A 22358-nucleotide genomic window follows, 5' to 3' on the forward strand; every position below is an offset into this window, starting at 1 on the left:
TCATAAATATCACAAATCTAACACGGGTAGAGTGAAACATTAATTTATTGATTGTATTCTGAAAGTCTATTCGATGTGAGCAAATGATAGAACTTTTAGAAAACATGGAAATTAAATGGCTCAAAATAATGAGACATTTTGCGAGCTGACTCTGTTTTCTCAAACTCATCACAGGGGGCTGATGCAAGATATTACTTTCTTAAATCTTACTGTTATTGATAAGGGGAAGATGGAACTTTTTAATTGGAAATCCTTCATTAAAACAAAACTTGAGGAATCAAATTGTGTATTATGGGGACAGAAGATATGACGTTTTGAATAACAATCGTGAAATTCAGACACACATATATTTACACTCTGATTTTCTAAAGTAAATCCATAACCATAAAGTAAAATCTTTCGAAAGACGTGTCAAAGGTAATAATCTGAATTTCTCTTTCAAAGAAATTCACAATTAAATGCACTGTGTAAGTCAAGCATGTTGTCATATAAGAAATCAGCAAAAATTAACTATCTCATTACTGGTCATATAGATGAGAGAGGAAATGAACCTAACGTTTAAATTGTGGATGGGAAACAACAGTTTTTAGTTTTCAGCTTCAATACATATGTTTATGAATAATTGATTTCTTTATATAGTCTTATCGCTATCTAGACGGATATAGCTATGTATACATAGATGCATACTTATACGTTGATAAGTATCAGTATAAAACATTGACGTTATGTTTTTCCAAGACCAGATTCTAAGAAATGGGTGAAATAGTAAATCTCATAATTCAAGCAGGTCCCACCGAGATTTGAACTCGGATCGCTGGATTCAGAGTCCAGAGTGCTAACCATTACACCATGGAACCCTCCCATACATGAGTCATTTTTCCATTGAGACAAAAGAGAGCGCATTAGTGCGGGGGCATTTCTTACATTGATGAAACGATATCTCTGTTGAATGCTCATAGTGTAAAGAGCTATAATGTGATTTGATTCTGTTCAGATACATTCTCCTTAACAGTGTTAAATATGCAAACGTTTATCAGGATAGGCAAGTTATATCATAATGATCATCTTTGACTGTAACATATTAAAACATTTTACATTTCCAAACTAATACACCCATTTCTTTGTCTCTCACATGGGCTGCGCCAAAGAGCAATGATTGGCACGTTGGACTTTGCATGCAAAGGTACCAGTCCAAATCTTGGGGGTACTATTTTATTACTCTTGACCTTTTCTATTTCTGTCACCTTTGTTTATTGATAGCTCAAATCCAACACCAGTAGGTTGAAAGAGACAATTATTGATTCCTTTCAAAACGTCCATCAGCTTGAACAAGTTACAGAAATACAAACATTATAATACGTTTACATCACATTGCTACACAAAATAGTGTGACATTAAGAAATCCTATCCTGTTTTTCTGAAATGCATTTCAGAGGCCTGATTCCCAGCATCCCTTTTTGAAGCTTTCTGCGCTATTGATAAGGCGAATTTAGCACATTTTGAAAGAGAAGTGTTCTTAAATCAAACCTAGAGAACCACAATGACGGTATCATTCAGATAGTACAAATGTTTTTGTATATTAGTATGGAAATTGTGAAATAAAACGTTTTTCATGCTGATTTTCAACAGTCGATCTGCAATCGTGAAACATAAGCTTTTGCTTGGAGGCCTCACAGGTACTGATCTAATTTTCTCTTTTAAGATTATTCACAAATCATATGATATGCTTTGTATAAATCAACTATATTGTTAGATCAAAATTGAGTAAAAAGTGACTATCTCAATTTCTTGACATATAGAAGAGTAAGGAGAAGAAGCTCATGTTTCAAATGTGGAGAGGCAACAACTTTTCATTATTTTCACCTCTACTAATTATATGCATTTTTATAATGTATGTGTTTATGTTGTCCTATAAATATACAGAGACATATAGCAAGATATAGGGAGATACATACGTGTAAAGTGGATATGTACAAGTTTATAAGTAAATGAGATGTTTTTCCAATTAATAATTCTAAGAACTGAATGGAAAAAGAAAATCGTAAAGTTTAGATAAGTCCCACTGTGATTTGTACTCAGATCCCGGTTTTCAGAGTCTAGAGTGCTAAGCATGATACCATCAAACCACCTGTACCAGGTTGAGCTTTTCATTTTGAGAGAAGAGATTGCATTCACGGGGGAATCTTATATTTTATTGCAAAATCATATCTCACATAAAAAAGTACTGTTCAACAGAGTGATAGCGTTACTTGAGTCCTCTGGGCAACATCCTTCCCTAACATAGTTCAATATGCAAAAGTTGAACAGAATAGAAAAGTAATAACATTCTGTTGGTCTTTGACTGTAGAACATTAAAAACTTTGAAATGTTCACATTGCTGCAGCAATTTGCTCCCTTGTCACATGGGAGGTTCCATGGTGTAATGGTTAGCACTTTGGACTTTGAATCCAAGGATCCGAGTTCAAATCTCGGTGGGACCACTTTCATGACTGTTGATCAAATCTTTTTCTGTCAAGTGTATTCATAAATATCACAAATCTAACACGGGTAGAGTGAAACATTAATTTATTGATTGTATTCTGAAAGTCTATTCGATGTGAGCAAATGATAGAACTTTTAGAAAACATGGAAATTAAATGGCTCATAATAATGAGACATTTTGCGAGCTGACTCTGTTTTCTCAAACTCATCACAGGGGGCTGATGCAAGATATTACTTTCTTAAATCTTACTGTTATTGATAAGGGGAAGATGGAACTTTTTAATTGGAAATCCTTCATTAAAACAAAACTTGAGGAATCAAATTGTGTATTATGGGGACAGAAGATATGACGTTTTGAATAACAATCGTGAAATTCAGACACACATATATTTACACTCTGATTTTCTAAAGTAAATCCATAACCATAAAGTAACATCTTTCGAAAGACGTGTCAAAGGTAATAATCTGAATTTCTCTTTCAAAGAAATTCACAATTAAATGCACTGTGTAAGTCAAGCATGTTGTCATATAAGAAATCAGCAAAAATTAACTATCTCATTACTGGTCATATAGATGAGAGAGGAAATGAACCTAACGTTTAAATTGTGGATGGGAAACAACAGTTTTTAGTTTTCAGCTTCAATACATATGTTTATGAATAATTGATTTCTTTATATAGTCTTATCGCTATCTAGACGGATATAGCTATGTATACATAGATGCATACTTATACGTTGATAAGTATCAGTATAAAACATTGACGTTATGTTTTTCCAAGACCAGATTCTAAGAAATGGGTGAAATAGTAAATCTCATAATTCAAGCAGGTCCCACCGAGATTTGAACTCGGATCGCTGGATTCAGAGTCCAGAGTGCTAACCATTACACCATGGAACCCTCCCATACATGAGTCATTTTTCCATTGAGACAAAAGAGAGCGCATTAGTGCGGGGGCATTTCTTACATTGATGAAACGATATCTCTGTTGAATGCTCATAGTGTAAAGAGCTATAATGTGATTTGATTCTGTTCAGATACATTCTCCTTAACAGTGTTAAATATGCAAACGTTTATCAGGATAGGCAAGTTATATCATAATGATCATCTTTGACTGTAACATATTAAAACATTTTACATTTCCAAACTAATACACCCATTTCTTTGTCTCTCACATGGGCTGCGCCAAAGAGCAATGATTGGCACGTTGGACTTTGCATGCAAAGGTACCAGTCCAAATCTTGGGGGTACTATTTTATTACTCTTGACCTTTTCTATTTCTGTCACCTTTGTTTATTGATAGCTCAAATCCAACACCAGTAGGTTGAAAGAGACAATTATTGATTCCTTTCAAAACGTCCATCAGCTTGAACAAGTTACAGAAATACAAACATTATAATACGTTTACATCACATTGCTACACAAAATAGTGTGACATTAAGAAATCCTATCCTGTTTTTCTGAAATGCATTTCAGAGGCCTGATTCCCAGCATCCCTTTTTGAAGCTTTCTGCGCTATTGATAAGGCGAATTTAGCACATTTTGAAAGAGAAGTGTTCTTAAATCAAACCTAGAGAACCACAATGACGGTATCATTCAGATAGTACAAATGTTTTTGTATATTAGTATGGAAATTGTGAAATAAAACGTTTTTCATGCTGATTTTCAACAGTCGATCTGCAATCGTGAAACATAAGCTTTTGCTTGGAGGCCTCACAGGTACTGATCTAATTTTCTCTTTTAAGATTATTCACAAATCATATGATATGCTTTGTATAAATCAACTATATTGTTAGATCAAAATTGAGTAAAAAGTGACTATCTCAATTTCTTGACATATAGAAGAGTAAGGAGAAGAAGCTCATGTTTCAAATGTGGAGAGGCAACAACTTTTCATTATTTTCACCTCTACTAATTATATGCATTTTTATAATGTATGTGTTTATGTTGTCCTATAAATATACAGAGACATATAGCAAGATATAGGGAGATACATACGTGTAAAGTGGATATGTACAAGTTTATAAGTAAATGAGATGTTTTTCCAATTAATAATTCTAAGAACTGAATGGAAAAAGAAAATCGTAAAGTTTAGATAAGTCCCACTGTGATTTGTACTCAGATCCCGGTTTTCAGAGTCTAGAGTGCTAAGCATGATACCATCAAACCACCTGTACCAGGTTGAGCTTTTCATTTTGAGAGAAGAGATTGCATTCACGGGGGAATCTTATATTTTATTGCAAAATCATATCTCACATAAAAAGTACTGTTCAACAGAGTGATAGCGTTACTTGAGTCCTCTGGGCAACATCCTTCCCTAACATAGTTCAATATGCAAAAGTTGAACAGAATAGAAAAGTAATAACATTCTGTTGGTCTTTGACTGTAGAACATTAAAAACTTTGAAATGTTCACATTGCTGCAGCAATTTGCTCCCTTGTCTCATGGGAGGTTCCATGGTGTAATGGTTAGCACTTTGGACTTTGAATCCAAGGATCCGAGTTCAAATCTCGGTGGGACCACTTTCATGACTGTTGATCAAATCTTTTTCTGTCAAGTGTATTCATAAATATCACAAATCTAACACGGGTAGAGTGAAACATTAATTTATTGATTGTATTCTGAAAGTCTATTCGATGTGAGCAAATGATAGAACTTTTAGAAAACATGGAAATTAAATGGCTCATAATAATGAGACATTTTGCGAGCTGACTCTGTTTTCTCAAACTCATCACAGGGGGCTGATGCAAGATATTACTTTCTTAAATCTTACTGTTATTGATAAGGGGAAGATGGAACTTTTTAATTGGAAATCCTTCATTAAAACAAAACTTGAGGAATCAAATTGTGTATTATGGGGACAGAAGATATGACGTTTTGAATAACAATCGTGAAATTCAGACACACATATATTTACACTCTGATTTTCTAAAGTAAATCCATAACCATAAAGTAACATCTTTCGAAAGACGTGTCAAAGGTAATAATCTGAATTTCTCTTTCAAAGAAATTCACAATTAAATGCACTGTGTAAGTCAAGCATGTTGTCATATAAGAAATCAGCAAAAATTAACTATCTCATTACTGGTCATATAGATGAGAGAGGAAATGAACCTAACGTTTAAATTGTGGATGGGAAACAACAGTTTTTAGTTTTCAGCTTCAATACATATGTTTATGAATAATTGATTTCTTTATATAGTCTTATCGCTATCTAGACGGATATAGCTATGTATACATAGATGCATACTTATACGTTGATAAGTATCAGTATAAAACATTGACGTTATGTTTTTCCAAGACCAGATTCTAAGAAATGGGTGAAATAGTAAATCTCATAATTCAAGCAGGTCCCACCGAGATTTGAACTCGGATCGCTGGATTCAGAGTCCAGAGTGCTAACCATTACACCATGGAACCCTCCCATACATGAGTCATTTTTCCATTGAGACAAAAGAGAGCGCATTAGTGCGGGGGCATTTCTTACATTGATGAAACGATATCTCTGTTGAATGCTCATAGTGTAAAGAGCTATAATGTGATTTGATTCTGTTCAGATACATTCTCCTTAACAGTGTTAAATATGCAAACGTTTATCAGGATAGGCAAGTTATATCATAATGATCATCTTTGACTGTAACATATTAAAACATTTTACATTTCCAAACTAATACACCCATTTCTTTGTCTCTCACATGGGCTGCGCCAAAGAGCAATGATTGGCACGTTGGACTTTGCATGCAAAGGTACCAGTCCAAATCTTGGGGGTACTATTTTATTACTCTTGACCTTTTCTATTTCTGTCACCTTTGTTTATTGATAGCTCAAATCCAACACCAGTAGGTTGAAAGAGACAATTATTGATTCCTTTCAAAACGTCCATCAGCTTGAACAAGTTACAGAAATACAAACATTATAATACGTTTACATCACATTGCTACACAAAATAGTGTGACATTAAGAAATCCTATCCTGTTTTTCTGAAATGCATTTCAGAGGCCTGATTCCCAGCATCCCTTTTTGAAGCTTTCTGCGCTATTGATAAGGCGAATTTAGCACATTTTGAAAGAGAAGTGTTCTTAAATCAAACCTAGAGAACCACAATGACGGTATCATTCAGATAGTACAAATGTTTTTGTATATTAGTATGGAAATTGTGAAATAAAACGTTTTTCATGCTGATTTTCAACAGTCGATCTGCAATCGTGAAACATAAGCTTTTGCTTGGAGGCCTCACAGGTACTGATCTAATTTTCTCTTTTAAGATTATTCACAAATCATATGATATGCTTTGTATAAATCAACTATATTGTTAGATCAAAATTGAGTAAAAAGTGACTATCTCAATTTCTTGACATATAGAAGAGTAAGGAGAAGAAGCTCATGTTTCAAATGTGGAGAGGCAACAACTTTTCATTATTTTCACCTCTACTAATTATATGCATTTTTATAATGTATGTGTTTATGTTGTCCTATAAATATACAGAGACATATAGCAAGATATAGGGAGATACATACGTGTAAAGTGGATATGTACAAGTTTATAAGTAAATGAGATGTTTTTCCAATTAATAATTCTAAGAACTGAATGGAAAAAGAAAATCGTAAAGTTTAGATAAGTCCCACTGTGATTTGTACTCAGATCCCGGTTTTCAGAGTCTAGAGTGCTAAGCATGATACCATCAAACCACCTGTACCAGGTTGAGCGTTTCATTTTGAGAGAAGAGATTGCATTCACGGGGGAATCTTATATTTTATTGCAAAATCGTATCTCACATAAAAAGTACTGTTCAACAGAGTGATAGCGTTACTTGAGTCCTCTGGGCAACATCCTTCCCTAACATAGTTCAATATGCAAAAGTTGAACAGAATAGAAAAGTAATAACATTCTGTTGGTCTTTGACTGTAGAACATTAAAAACTTTGAAATGTTCACATTGCTGCAGCAATTTGCTCCCTTGTCACATGGGAGGTTCCATGGTGTAATGGTTAGCACTTTGGACTTTGAATCCAAGGATCCGAGTTCAAATCTCGGTGGGACCACTTTCATGACTGTTGATCAAATCTTTTTCTGTCAAGTGTATTCATAAATATCACAAATCTAACACGGGTAGAGTGAAACATTAATTTATTGATTGTATTCTGAAAGTCTATTCGATGTGAGCAAATGATAGAACTTTTAGAAAACATGGAAATTAAATGGCTCAAAATAATGAGACATTTTGCGAGCTGACTCTGTTTTCTCAAACTCATCACAGGGGGCTGATGCAAGATATTACTTTCTTAAATCTTACTGTTATTGATAAGGGGAAGATGGAACTTTTTAATTGGAAATCCTTCATTAAAACAAAACTTGAGGAATCAAATTGTGTATTATGGGGACAGAAGATATGACGTTTTGAATAACAATCGTGAAATTCAGACACACATATATTTACACTCTGATTTTCTAAAGTAAATCCATAACCATAAAGTAAAATCTTTCGAAAGACGTGTCAAAGGTAATAATCTGAATTTCTCTTTCAAAGAAATTCACAATTAAATGCACTGTGTAAGTCAAGCATGTTGTCATATAAGAAATCAGCAAAAATTAACTATCTCATTACTGGTCATATAGATGAGAGAGGAAATGAACCTAACGTTTAAATTGTGGATGGGAAACAACAGTTTTTAGTTTTCAGCTTCAATACATATGTTTATGAATAATTGATTTCTTTATATAGTCTTATCGCTATCTAGACGGATATAGCTATGTATACATAGATGCATACTTATACGTTGATAAGTATCAGTATAAAACATTGACGTTATGTTTTTCCAAGACCAAATTCTAAGAAATGGGTGAAATAGTAAATCTCATAATTCAAGCAGGTCCCACCGAGATTTGAACTCGGATCGCTGGATTCAGAGTCCAGAGTGCTAACCATTACACCATGGAACCCTCCCATACATGAGTCATTTTTCCATTGAGAAAAAAGAGAGCGCATTAGTGCGGGGGCATTTCTTACATTGATGAAACGATATCTCTGTTGAATGCTCATAGTGTAAAGAGCTATAATGTGATTTGATTCTGTTCAGATACATTCTCCTTAACAGTGTTAAATATGCAAACGTTTATCAGGATAGGCAAGTTATATCATAATGATCATCTTTGACTGTAACATATTAAAACATTTTACATTTCCAAACTAATACACCCATTTCTTTGTCTCTCACATGGGCTGCGCCAAAGAGCAATGATTGGCACGTTGGACTTTGCATGCAAAGGTACCAGTCCAAATCTTGGGGGTACTATTTTATTACTCTTGACCTTTTCTATTTCTGTCACCTTTGTTTATTGATAGCTCAAATCCAACACCAGTAGGTTGAAAGAGACAATTATTGATTCCTTTCAAAACGTCCATCAGCTTGAACAAGTTACAGAAATACAAACATTATAATACGTTTACATCACATTCCTACACAAAATAGTGTGACATTAAGAAATCCTATCCTGTTTTTCTGAAATGCATTTCAGAGGCCTGATTCCCAGCATCCCTTTTTGAAGCTTTCTGCGCTATTGATAAGGCGAATTTAGCACATTTTGAAAGAGAAGTGTTCTTAAATCAAACCTAGAGAACCACAATGACGGTATCATTCAGATAGTACAAATGTTTTTGTATATTAGTATGGAAATTGTGAAATAAAACGTTTTTCATGCTGATTTTCAACAGTCGATCTGCAATCGTGAAACATAAGCTTTTCCTTGGAGGCCTCACAGGTACTGATCTAATTTTCTCTTTTAAGATTATTCACAAATCATATGATATGCTTTGTATAAATCAACTATATTGTTAGATCAAAATTGAGTAAAAAGTGACTATCTCAATTTCATGACATATAGAAGAGTAAGGAGAAAAAGCTCATGTTTCAAATGTGGAGAGGCAACAACTTTTCATTATTTTCACCTCTACTAATTATATGCATTTTTATAATGTATGTGTTTATGTTGTCCTATAAATATACAGAGACATATAGCAAGATATAGGGAGATACATACGTGTAAAGTGGATATGTACAAGTTTATAAGTAAATGAGATGTTTTTCCAATTAATAATTCTAAGAACTGAATGGAAAAAGAAAATCGTAAAGTTTAGATAAGTCCCACTGTGATTTGTACTCAGATCCCGGTTTTCAGAGTCTAGAGTGCTAAGCATGATACCATCAAACCACCTGTACCAGGTTGAGCTTTTCATTTTGAGAGAAGAGATTGCATTCACGGGGGAATCTTATATTTTATTGCAAAATCGTATCTCACATAAAAAGTACTGTTCAACAGAGTGATAGCGTTACTTGAGTCCTCTGGGCAACATCCTTCCCTAACATAGTTCAATATGCAAAAGTTGAACAGAATAGAAAAGTAATAACATTCTGTTGGTCTTTGACTGTAGAACATTAAAAACTTTGAAATGTTCACATTGCTGCAGCAATTTGCTCCCTTGTCACATGGGAGGTTCCATGGTGTAATGGTTAGCACTTTGGACTTTGAATCCAAGGATCCGAGTTCAAATCTCGGTGGGACCACTTTCATGACTGTTGATCAAATCTTTTTCTGTCAAGTGTATTCATAAATATCACAAATCTAACACGGGTAGAGTGAAATATTAATTTATTGATTGTATTCTGAAAGTCTATTCGATGTGAGCAAATGATAGAACTTTTAGAAAACATGGAAATTAAATGGCTCAAAATAATGAGACATTTTGCGAGCTGACTCTGTTTTCTCAAACTCATCACAGGGGGCTGATGCAAGATATTACTTTCTTAAATCTTACTGTTATTGATAAGGGGAAGATGGAACTTTTTAATTGGAAATCCTTCATTAAAACAAAACTTGAGGAATCAAATTGTGTATTATGGGGACAGAAGATATGACGTTTTGAATAACAATCGTGAAATTCAGACACACATATATTTACACTCTGATTTTCTAAAGTAAATCCATAACCATAAAGTAAAATCTTTCGAAAGACGTGTCAAAGGTAATAATCTGAATTTCTCTTTCAAAGAAATTCACAATTAAATGCACTGTGTAAGTCAAGCATGTTGTCATATAAGAAATCAGCAAAAATTAACTATCTCATTACTGGTCATATAGATGAGAGAGGAAATGAACCTAACGTTTAAATTGTGGATGGGAAACAACAGTTTTTAGTTTTCAGCTTCAATACATATGTTTATGAATAATTGATTTCTTTATATAGTCTTATCGCTATCTAGACGGATATAGCTATGTATACATAGATGCATACTTATACGTTGATAAGTATCAGTATAAAACATTGACGTTATGTTTTTCCAAGACCAAATTCTAAGAAATGGGTGAAATAGTAAATCTCATAATTCAAGCAGGTCCCACCGAGATTTGAACTCGGATCGCTGGATTCAGAGTGCTAACCATTACACCATGGAACCCTCCCATACATGAGTCATTTTTTCCATTGAGACAAAAGAGAGCGCATTAGTGCGGGGGCATTTCTTACATTGATGAAACGATATCTCTGTTGAATGCTCATAGTGTAAAGAGCTATAATGTGATTTGATTCTGTTCAGATACATTCTCCTTAACAGTGTTAAATATGCAAACGTTTATCAGGATAGGCAAGTTATATCATAATGATCATCTTTGACTGTAACATATTAAAACATTTTACATTTCCAAACTAATACACCCATTTCTTTGTCTCTCACATGGGCTGCGCCAAAGAGCAATGATTGGCACGTTGGACTTTGCATGCAAAGGTACCAGTCCAAATCTTGGGGGTACTATTTTATTACTCTTGACCTTTTCTATTTCTGTCACCTTTGTTTATTGATAGCTCAAATCCAACACCAGTAGGTTGAAAGAGACAATTATTGATTCCTTTCAAAACGTCCATCAGCTTGAACAAGTTACAGAAATACAAACATTATAATACGTTTACATCACATTCCTACACAAAATAGTGTGACATTAAGAAATCCTATCCTGTTTTTCTGAAATGCATTTCAGAGGCCTGATTCCCAGCATCCCTTTTTGAAGCTTTCTGCGCTATTGATAAGGCGAATTTAGCACATTTTGAAAGAGAAGTGTTCTTAAATCAAACCTAGAGAACCACAATGACGGTATCATTCAGATAGTACAAATGTTTTTGTATATTAGTATGGAAATTGTGAAATAAAACGTTTTTCATGCTGATTTTCAACAGTCGATCTGCAATCGTGAAACATAAGCTTTTGCTTGGAGGCCTCACAGGTACTGATCTAATTTTCTCTTTTAAGATTATTCACAAATCATATGATATGCTTTGTATAAATCAACTATATTGTTAGATCAAAATTGAGTAAAAAGTGACTATCTCAATTTCATGACATATAGAAGAGTAAGGAGAAGAAGCTCATGTTTCAAATGTGGAGAGGCAACAACTTTTCATTATTTTCACCTCTACTAATTATATGCATTTTTATAATGTATGTGTTTATGTTGTCCTATAAATATACAGAGACATATAGCAAGATATAGGGAGATACATACGTGTAAAGTGGATATGTACAAGTTTATAAGTAAATGAGATGTTTTTCCAATTAATAATTCTAAGAACTGAATGGAAAAAGAAAATCGTAAAGTTTAGATAAGTCCCACTGTGATTTGTACTCAGATCCCGGTTTTCAGAGTCTAGAGTGCTAAGCATGATACCATCAAACCACCTGTACCAGGTTGAGCTTTTCATTTTGAGAGAAGAGATTGCATTCACGGGGGAATCTTATATTTTATTGCAAAATCGTATCTCACATAAAAAGTACTGTTCAACAGAGTGATAGCGTTACTTGAGTCCTCTGGGCAACATCCTTCCCTAACATAGTTCAATATGCAAAAGTTGAACAGAATAGAAAAGTAATAACATTCTGTTGGTCTTTGACTGTAGAACATTAAAAACTTTGAAATGTTCACATTGCTGCAGCAATTTGCTCCCTTGTCACATGGGAGGTTCCATGGTGTAATGGTTAGCACTTTGGACTTTGAATCCAAGGATCCGAGTTCAAATCTCGGTGGGACCACTTTCATGACTGTTGATCAAATCTTTTTCTGTCAAGTGTATTCATAAATATCACAAATCTAACACGGGTAGAGTGAAACATTAATTTATTGATTGTATTCTGAAAGTCTATTCGATGTGAGCAAATGATAGAACTTTTAGAAAACATGGAAATTAAATGGCTCAAAATAATGAGACATTTTGCGAGCTGACTCTGTTTTCTCAAACTCATCACAGGGGGCTGATGCAAGATATTACTTTCTTAAATCTTACTGTTATTGATAAGGGGAAGATGGAACTTTTTAATTGGAAATCCTTCATTAAAACAAAACTTGAGGAATCAAATTGTGTATTATGGGGACAGAAGATATGACGTTTTGAATAACAATCGTGAAATTCAGACACACATATATTTACACTCTGATTTTCTAAAGTAAATCCATAACCATAAAGTAAAATCTTTCGAAAGACGTGTCAAAGGTAATAATCTGAATTTCTCTTTCAAAGAAATTCACAATTAAATGCACTGTGTAAGTCAAGCATGTTGTCATATAAGAAATCAGCAAAAATTAACTATCTCATTACTGGTCATATAGATGAGAGAGGAAATGAACCTAACGTTTAAATTGTGGATGGGAAACAACAGTTTTTAGTTTTCAGCTTCAATACATATGTTTATGAATAATTGATTTCTTTATATAGTCTTATCGCTATCTAGACGGATATAGCTATGTATACATAGATGCATACTTATACGTTGATAAGTATCAGTATAAAACATTGACGTTATGTTTTTCCAAGACCAAATTCTAAGAAATGGGTGAAATAGTAAATCTCATAATTCAAGCAGGTCCCACCGAGATTTGAACTCGGATCGCTGGATTCAGAGTCCAGAGTGCTAACCATTACACCATGGAACCCTCCCATACATGAGTCATTTTTCCATTGAGAAAAAAGAGAGCGCATTAGTGCGGGGGCATTTCTTACATTGATGAAACGATATCTCTGTTGAATGCTCATAGTGTAAAGAGCTATAATGTGATTTGATTCTGTTCAGATACATTCTCCTTAACAGTGTTAAATATGCAAACGTTTATCAGGATAGGCAAGTTATATCATAATGATCATCTTTGACTGTAACATATTAAAACATTTTACATTTCCAAACTAATACACCCATTTCTTTGTCTCTCACATGGGCTGCGCCAAAGAGCAATGATTGGCACGTTGGACTTTGCATGCAAAGGTACCAGTCCAAATCTTGGGGGTACTATTTTATTACTCTTGACCTTTTCTATTTCTGTCACCTTTGTTTATTGATAGCTCAAATCCAACACCAGTAGGTTGAAAGAGACAATTATTGATTCCTTTCAAAACGTCCATCAGCTTGAACAAGTTACAGAAATACAAACATTATAATACGTTTACATCACATTCCTACACAAAATAGTGTGACATTAAGAAATCCTATCCTGTTTTTCTGAAATGCATTTCAGAGGCCTGATTCCCAGCATCCCTTTTTGAAGCTTTCTGCGCTATTGATAAGGCGAATTTAGCACATTTTGAAAGAGAAGTGTTCTTAAATCAAACCTAGAGAACCACAATGACGGTATCATTCAGATAGTACAAATGTTTTTGTATATTAGTATGGAAATTGTGAAATAAAACGTTTTTCATGCTGATTTTCAACAGTCGATCTGCAATCGTGAAACATAAGCTTTTCCTTGGAGGCCTCACAGGTACTGATCTAATTTTCTCTTTTAAGATTATTCACAAATCATATGATATGCTTTGTATAAATCAACTATATTGTTAGATCAAAATTGAGTAAAAAGTGACTATCTCAATTTCATGACATATAGAAGAGTAAGGAGAAAAAGCTCATGTTTCAAATGTGGAGAGGCAACAACTTTTCATTATTTTCACCTCTACTAATTATATGCATTTTTATAATGTATGTGTTTATGTTGTCCTATAAATATACAGAGACATATAGCAAGATATAGGGAGATACATACGTGTAAAGTGGATATGTACAAGTTTATAAGTAAATGAGATGTTTTTCCAATTAATAATTCTAAGAACTGAATGGAAAAAGAAAATCGTAAAGTTTAGATAAGTCCCACTGTGATTTGTACTCAGATCCCGGTTTTCAGAGTCTAGAGTGCTAAGCATGATACCATCAAACCACCTGTACCAGGTTGAGCTTTTCATTTTGAGAGAAGAGATTGCATTCACGGGGGAATCTTATATTTTATTGCAAAATCGTATCTCACATAAAAAGTACTGTTCAACAGAGTGATAGCGTTACTTGAGTCCTCTGGGCAACATCCTTCCCTAACATAGTTCAATATGCAAAAGTTGAACAGAATAGAAAAGTAATAACATTCTGTTGGTCTTTGACTGTAGAACATTAAAAACTTTGAAATGTTCACATTGCTGCAGCAATTTGCTCCCTTGTCACATGGGAGGTTCCATGGTGTAATGGTTAGCACTTTGGACTTTGAATCCAAGGATCCGAGTTCAAATCTCGGTGGGACCACTTTCATGACTGTTGATCAAATCTTTTTCTGTCAAGTGTATTCATAAATATCACAAATCTAACACGGGTAGAGTGAAACATTAATTTATTGATTGTATTCTGAAAGTCTATTCGATGTGAGCAAATGATAGAACTTTTAGAAAACATGGAAATTAAATGGCTCAAAATAATGAGACATTTTGCGAGCTGACTCTGTTTTCTCAAACTCATCACAGGGGGCTGATGCAAGATATTACTTTCTTAAATTTTACTGTTATTGATAAGGGGAAGATGGAACTTTTTAATTGGAAATCCTTCATTAAAACAAAACTTGAGGAATCAAATTGTGTATTATGGGGACAGAAGATATGACGTTTTGAATAACAATCGTGAAATTCAGACACACATATATTTACACTCTGATTTTCTAAAGTAAATCCATAACCATAAAGTAAAATCTTTCGAAAGACGTGTCAAAGGTAATAATCTGAATTTCTCTTTCAAAGAAATTCACAATTAAATGCACTGTGTAAGTCAAGCATGTTGTCATATAAGAAATCAGCAAAAATTAACTATCTCATTACTGGTCATATAGATGAGAGAGGAAATGAACCTAACGTTTAAATTGTGGATGGGAAACAACAGTTTTTAGTTTTCAGCTTCAATACATATGTTTATGAATAATTGATTTCTTTATATAGTCTTATCGCTATCTAGACGGATATAGCTATGTATACATAGATGCATACTTATACGTTGATAAGTATCAGTATAAAACATTGACGTTATGTTTTTCCAAGACCAGATTCTAAGAAATGGGTGAAATAGTAAATCTCATAATTCAAGCAGGTCCCACCGAGATTTGAACTCGGATCGCTGGATTCAGAGTCCAGAGTGCTAACCATTACACCATGGAACCCTCCCATACATGAGTCCTTTTTCCATTGAGACAAAAGAGAGCGCATTAGTGCGGGGGCATTTCTTACATTGATGAAACGATATCTCTGTTGAATGCTCATAGTGTAAAGAGCTATAATGTGATTTGATTCTGTTCAGATACATTCTCCTTAACAGTGTTAAATATGCAAACGTTTATCAGGATAGGCAAGTTATATCATAATGATCATCTTTGACTGTAACATATTAAAACATTTTACATTTCCAAACTAATACACCCATTTCTTTGTCTCTCACATGGGCTGCGCCAAAGAGCAATGATTGGCACGTTGGACTTTGCATGCAAAGGTACCAGTCCAAATCTTGGGGGTACTATTTTATTACTCTTGACCTTTTCTATTTCTGTCACCTTTGTTTATTGATAGCTCAAATCCAACACCAGTAGGTTGAAAGAGACAATTATTGATTCCTTTCAAAACATCCATCAGCTTGAACAAGTTACAGAAATACAAACATTATAATACGTTTACATCACATTCCTACACAAAATAGTGTGACATTAAGAAATCCTATCCTGTTTTTCTGAAATGCATTTCAGAGGCCTGATTCCCAGCATCCCTTTTTGAAGCTTTCTGCGCTATTGATAAGGCGAATTTAGCACATTTTGAAAGAGAAGTGTTCTTAAATCAAACCTAGAGAACCACAATGACGGTATCATTCAGATAGTACAAATGTTTTTGTATATTAGTATGGAAATTGTGAAATAAAACGTTTTTCATGCTGATTTTCAACAGTCGATCTGCAATCGTGAAACATAAGCTTTTCCTTGGAGGCCTCACAGGTACTGATCTAATTTTCTCTTTTAAGATTATTCACAAATCATATGATATGCTTTGTATAAATCAACTATATTGTTAGATCAAAATTGAGTAAAAAGTGACTATCTCAATTTCATGACATATAGAAGAGTAAGGAGAAAAAGCTCATGTTTCAAATGTGGAGAGGCAACAACTTTTCATTATTTTCACCTCTACTAATTATATGCATTTTTATAATGTATGTGTTTATGTTGTCCTATAAATATACAGAGACATATAGCAAGATATAGGGAGATACATACGTGTAAAGTGGATATGTACAAGTTTATAAGTAAATGAGATGTTTTTCCAATTAATAATTCTAAGAACTGAATGGAAAAAGAAAATCGTAAAGTTTAGATAAGTCCCACTGTGATTTGTACTCAGATCCCGGTTTTCAGAGTCTAGAGTGCTAAGCATGATACCATCAAACCACCTGTACCAGGTTGAGCTTTTCATTTTGAGAGAAGAGATTGCATTCACGGGGGAATCTTATATTTTATTGCAAAATCGTATCTCACATAAAAAGTACTGTTCAACAGAGTGATAGCGTTACTTGAGTCCTCTGGGCAACATCCTTCCCTAACATAGTTCAATATGCAAAAGTTGAACAGAATAGAAAAGTAATAACATTCTGTTGGTCTTTGACTGTAGAACATTAAAAACTTTGAAATGTTCACATTGCTGCAGCAATTTGCTCCCTTGTCACATGGGAGGTTCCATGGTGTAATGGTTAGCACTTTGGACTTTGAATCCAAGGATCCGAGTTCAAATCTCGGTGGGACCACTTTCATGACTGTTGATCAAATCTTTTTCTGTCAAGTGTATTCATAAATATCACAAATCTAACACGGGTAGAGTGAAACATTAATTTATTGATTGTATTCTGAAAGTCTATTCGATGTGAGCAAATGATAGAACTTTTAGAAAACATGGAAATTAAATGGCTCAAAATAATGAGACATTTTGCGAGCTGACTCTGTTTTCTCAAACTCATCACAGGGGGCTGATGCAAGATATTACTTTCTTAAATTTTACTGTTATTGATAAGGGGAAGATGGAACTTTTTAATTGGAAATCCTTCATTAAAACAAAACTTGAGGAATCAAATTGTGTATTATGGGGACAGAAGATATGACGTTTTGAATAACAATCGTGAAATTCAGACACACATATATTTACACTCTGATTTTCTAAAGTAAATCCATAACCATAAAGTAAAATCTTTCGAAAGACGTGTCAAAGGTAATAATCTGAATTTCTCTTTCAAAGAAATTCACAATTAAATGCACTGTGTAAGTCAAGCATGTTGTCATATAAGAAATCAGCAAAAATTAACTATCTCATTACTGGTCATATAGATGAGAGAGGAAATGAACCTAACGTTTAAATTGTGGATGGGAAACAACAGTTTTTAGTTTTCAGCTTCAATACATATGTTTATGAATAATTGATTTCTTTATATAGTCTTATCGCTATCTAGACGGATATAGCTATGTATACATAGATGCATACTTATACGTTGATAAGTATCAGTATAAAACATTGACGTTATGTTTTTCCAAGACCAGATTCTAAGAAATGGGTGAAATAGTAAATCTCATAATTCAAGCAGGTCCCACCGAGATTTGAACTCGGATCGCTGGATTCAGAGTCCAGAGTGCTAACCATTACACCATGGAACCCTCCCATACATGAGTCCTTTTTCCATTGAGACAAAAGAGAGCGCATTAGTGCGGGGGCATTTCTTACATTGATGAAACGATATCTCTGTTGAATGCTCATAGTGTAAAGAGCTATAATGTGATTTGATTCTGTTCAGATACATTCTCCTTAACAGTGTTAAATATGCAAACGTTTATCAGGATAGGCAAGTTATATCATAATGATCATCTTTGACTGTAACATATTAAAACATTTTACATTTCCAAACTAATACACCCATTTCTTTGTCTCTCACATGGGCTGCGCCAAAGAGCAATGATTGGCACGTTGGACTTTGCATGCAAAGGTACCAGTCCAAATCTTGGGGGTACTATTTTATTACTCTTGACCTTTTCTATTTCTGTCACCTTTGTTTATTGATAGCTCAAATCCAACACCAGTAGGTTGAAAGAGACAATTATTGATTCCTTTCAAAACGTCCATCAGCTTGAACAAGTTACAGAAATACAAACATTATAATACGTTTACATCACATTGCTACACAAAATAGTGTGACATTAAGAAATCCTATCCTGTTTTTCTGAAATGCATTTCAGAGGCCTGATTCCCAGCATCCCTTTTTGAAGCTTTCTGCGCTATTGATAAGGCGAATTTAGCACATTTTGAAAGAGAAGTGTTCTTAAATCAAACCTAGAGAACCACAATGACGGTATCATTCAGATAGTACAAATGTTTTTGTATATTAGTATGGAAATTGTGAAATAAAACGTTTTTCATGCTGATTTTCAACAGTCGATCTGCAATCGTGAAACATAAGCTTTTGCTTGGAGGCCTCACAGGTACTGATCTAATTTTCTCTTTTAAGATTATTCACAAATCATATGATATGCTTTGTATAAATCAACTATATTGTTAGATCAAAATTGAGTAAAAAGTGACTATCTCAATTTCTTGACATATAGAAGAGTAAGGAGAAGAAGCTCATGTTTCAAATGTGGAGAGGCAACAACTTTTCATTATTTTCACCTCTACTAATTATATGCATTTTTATAATGTATGTGTTTATGTTGTCCTATAAATATACAGAGACATATAGCAAGATATAGGGAGATACATACGTGTAAAGTGGATATGTACAAGTTTATAAGTAAATGAGATGTTTTTCCAATTAATAATTCTAAGAACTGAATGGAAAAAGAAAATCGTAAAGTTTAGATAAGTCCCACTGTGATTTGTACTCAGATCCCGGTTTTCAGAGTCTAGAGTGCTAAGCATGATACCATCAAACCACCTGTACCAGGTTGAGCTTTTCATTTTGAGAGAAGAGATTGCATTCACGGGGGAATCTTATATTTTATTGCAAAATCGTATCTCACATAAAAAGTACTGTTCAACAGAGTGATAGCGTTACTTGAGTCCTCTGGGCAACATCCTTCCCTAACATAGTTCAATATGCAAAAGTTGAACAGAATAGAAAAGTAATAACATTATGTTGGTCTTTGACTGTAGAACATTAAAAACTTTGAAATGTTCACATTGCTGCAGCAATTTGCTCCCTTGTCACATGGGAGGTTCCATGGTGTAATGGTTAGCACTTTGGACTTTGAATCCAAGGGTCCGAGTTCAAATCTCGGTGGGACCACTTTCATGACTGTTGATCAAATCTTTTTCTGTCAAGTGTATTCATAAATATCACAAATCTAACACGGGTAGAGTGAAACATTAATTTATTGATTGTATTCTGAAAGTCTATTCGATGTGAGCAAATGATAGAACTTTTAGAAAACATGGAAATTAAATGGCTCAAAATAATGAGACATTTTGCGAGCTGACTCTGTTTTCTCAAACTCATCACAGGGGGCTGATGCAAGATATTACTTTCTTAAATCTTACTGTTATTGATAAGGGGAAGATGGAACTTTTTAATTGGAAATCCTTCATTAAAACAAAACTTGAGGAATCAAATTGTGTATTATGGGGACAGAAGATATGACGTTTTGAATAACAATCGTGAAATTCAGACACACATATATTTACACTCTGATTTTCTAAAGTAAATCCATAACCATAAAGTAAAATCTTTCGAAAGACGTGTCAAAGGTAATAATCTGAATTTCTCTTTCAAAGAAATTCACAATTAAATGCACTGTGTAAGTCAAGCATGTTGTCATATAAGAAATCAGCAAAAATTAACTATCTCATTACTGGTCATATAGATGAGAGAGGAAATGAACCTAACGTTTAAATTGTGGATGGGAAACAACAGTTTTTAGTTTTCAGCTTCAATACATATGTTTATGAATAATTGATTTCTTTATATAGTCTTATCGCTATCTAGACGGATATAGCTATGTATACATAGATGCATACTTATACGTTGATAAGTATCAGTATAAAACATTGACGTTATGTTTTTCCAAGACCAAATTCTAAGAAATGGGTGAAATAGTAAATCTCATAATTCAAGCAGGTCCCACCGAGATTTGAACTCGGATCGCTGGATTCAGAGTCCAGAGTGCTAACCATTACACCATGGAACCCTCCCATACATGAGTCATTTTTCCATTGAGAAAAAAGAGAGCGCATTAGTGCGGGGGCATTTCTTACATTGATGAAACGATATCTCTGTTGAATGCTCATAGTGTAAAGAGCTATAATGTGATTTGATTCTGTTCAGATACATTCTCCTTAACAGTGTTAAATATGCAAACGTTTATCAGGATAGGCAAGTTATATCATAATGATCATCTTTGACTGTAACATATTAAAACATTTTACATTTCCAAACTAATACACCCATTTCTTTGTCTCTCACATGGGCTGCGCCAAAGAGCAATGATTGGCACGTTGGACTTTGCATGCAAAGGTACCAGTCCAAATCTTGGGGGTACTATTTTATTACTCTTGACCTTTTCTATTTCTGTCACCTTTGTTTATTGATAGCTCAAATCCAACACCAGTAGGTTGAAAGAGACAATTATTGATTCCTTTCAAAACGTCCATCAGCTTGAACAAGTTACAGAAATACAAACATTATAATACGTTTACATCACATTCCTACACAAAATAGTGTGACATTAAGAAATCCTATCCTGTTTTTCTGAAATGCATTTCAGAGGCCTGATTCCCAGCATCCCTTTTTGAAGCTTTCTGCGCTATTGATAAGGCGAATTTAGCACATTTTGAAAGAGAAGTGTTCTTAAATCAAACCTAGAGAACCACAATGACGGTATCATTCAGATAGTACAAATGTTTTTGTATATTAGTATGGAAATTGTGAAATAAAACGTTTTTCATGCTGATTTTCAACAGTCGATCTGCAATCGTGAAACATAAGCTTTTGCTTGGAGGCCTCACAGGTACTGATCTAATTTTCTCTTTTAAGATTATTCACAAATCATATGATATGCTTTGTATAAATCAACTATATTGTTAGATCAAAATTGAGTAAAAAGTGACTATCTCAATTTCATGACATATAGAAGAGTAAGGAGAAGAAGCTCATGTTTCAAATGTGGAGAGGCAACAACTTTTCATTATTTTCACCTCTACTAATTATATGCATTTTTATAATGTATGTGTTTATGTTGTCCTATAAATATACAGAGACATATAGCAAGATATAGGGAGATACATACGTGTAAAGTGGATATGTACAAGTTTATAAGTAAATGAGATGTTTTTCCAATTAATAATTCTAAGAACTGAATGGAAAAAGAAAATCGTAAAGTTTAGATAAGTCCCACTGTGATTTGTACTCAGATCCCGGTTTTCAGAGTCTAGAGTGCTAAGCATGATACCATCAAACCACCTGTACCAGGTTGAGCTTTTCATTTTGAGAGAAGAGATTGCATTCACGGGGGAATCTTATATTTTATTGCAAAAT

General features: G+C 33.9%; 16 non-coding genes across 16 annotated transcripts; 8 read left to right on the forward strand and 8 right to left on the reverse strand.

The window, feature by feature from the left end:
- Window positions 1-785: 785 nt before the first annotated feature.
- TRNAQ-CUG (transfer RNA glutamine (anticodon CUG)) lies at window positions 786-857 on the reverse strand. Its single transcript has one exon. It is a non-coding gene; the product is annotated as a tRNA-Gln (tRNA).
- Window positions 858-2408: 1551 nt separating this feature from the next.
- Window positions 2409-2480, forward strand: TRNAQ-UUG (transfer RNA glutamine (anticodon UUG)). The gene has a single exon. It is a non-coding gene; the product is annotated as a tRNA-Gln (tRNA).
- An 826-nt stretch (window positions 2481-3306) lies between these two features.
- Window positions 3307-3378, reverse strand: TRNAQ-CUG (transfer RNA glutamine (anticodon CUG)). The gene has a single exon. It is a non-coding gene; the product is annotated as a tRNA-Gln (tRNA).
- A 1550-nt stretch (window positions 3379-4928) lies between these two features.
- On the forward strand, window positions 4929-5000 carry TRNAQ-UUG (transfer RNA glutamine (anticodon UUG)). Its single transcript has one exon. It is a non-coding gene; the product is annotated as a tRNA-Gln (tRNA).
- Window positions 5001-5826: 826 nt separating this feature from the next.
- TRNAQ-CUG (transfer RNA glutamine (anticodon CUG)) lies at window positions 5827-5898 on the reverse strand. Its single transcript has one exon. It is a non-coding gene; the product is annotated as a tRNA-Gln (tRNA).
- Window positions 5899-7448: 1550 nt separating this feature from the next.
- TRNAQ-UUG (transfer RNA glutamine (anticodon UUG)) lies at window positions 7449-7520 on the forward strand. Its single transcript has one exon. It is a non-coding gene; the product is annotated as a tRNA-Gln (tRNA).
- Window positions 7521-8346: 826 nt separating this feature from the next.
- Window positions 8347-8418, reverse strand: TRNAQ-CUG (transfer RNA glutamine (anticodon CUG)). The gene has a single exon. It is a non-coding gene; the product is annotated as a tRNA-Gln (tRNA).
- A 1550-nt stretch (window positions 8419-9968) lies between these two features.
- Window positions 9969-10040, forward strand: TRNAQ-UUG (transfer RNA glutamine (anticodon UUG)). The gene has a single exon. It is a non-coding gene; the product is annotated as a tRNA-Gln (tRNA).
- Window positions 10041-12482: 2442 nt separating this feature from the next.
- TRNAQ-UUG (transfer RNA glutamine (anticodon UUG)) lies at window positions 12483-12554 on the forward strand. Its single transcript has one exon. It is a non-coding gene; the product is annotated as a tRNA-Gln (tRNA).
- An 826-nt stretch (window positions 12555-13380) lies between these two features.
- Window positions 13381-13452, reverse strand: TRNAQ-CUG (transfer RNA glutamine (anticodon CUG)). Its single transcript has one exon. It is a non-coding gene; the product is annotated as a tRNA-Gln (tRNA).
- A 1550-nt stretch (window positions 13453-15002) lies between these two features.
- TRNAQ-UUG (transfer RNA glutamine (anticodon UUG)) lies at window positions 15003-15074 on the forward strand. Its single transcript has one exon. It is a non-coding gene; the product is annotated as a tRNA-Gln (tRNA).
- An 826-nt stretch (window positions 15075-15900) lies between these two features.
- TRNAQ-CUG (transfer RNA glutamine (anticodon CUG)) lies at window positions 15901-15972 on the reverse strand. The gene has a single exon. It is a non-coding gene; the product is annotated as a tRNA-Gln (tRNA).
- Window positions 15973-17522: 1550 nt separating this feature from the next.
- On the forward strand, window positions 17523-17594 carry TRNAQ-UUG (transfer RNA glutamine (anticodon UUG)). The gene has a single exon. It is a non-coding gene; the product is annotated as a tRNA-Gln (tRNA).
- An 826-nt stretch (window positions 17595-18420) lies between these two features.
- TRNAQ-CUG (transfer RNA glutamine (anticodon CUG)) lies at window positions 18421-18492 on the reverse strand. Its single transcript has one exon. It is a non-coding gene; the product is annotated as a tRNA-Gln (tRNA).
- A 1550-nt stretch (window positions 18493-20042) lies between these two features.
- Window positions 20043-20114, forward strand: TRNAQ-UUG (transfer RNA glutamine (anticodon UUG)). The gene has a single exon. It is a non-coding gene; the product is annotated as a tRNA-Gln (tRNA).
- Window positions 20115-20940: 826 nt separating this feature from the next.
- TRNAQ-CUG (transfer RNA glutamine (anticodon CUG)) lies at window positions 20941-21012 on the reverse strand. The gene has a single exon. It is a non-coding gene; the product is annotated as a tRNA-Gln (tRNA).
- Between the last annotated feature and the right edge of the window lie 1346 nt (window positions 21013-22358).

Source organism: Lissotriton helveticus, chromosome 4_1, assembly GCF_964261635.1.
Source record: "Lissotriton helveticus chromosome 4_1, aLisHel1.1, whole genome shotgun sequence".
In the NCBI taxonomy this organism is placed as follows: Eukaryota; Metazoa; Chordata; class Amphibia; order Caudata; family Salamandridae; genus Lissotriton; species Lissotriton helveticus.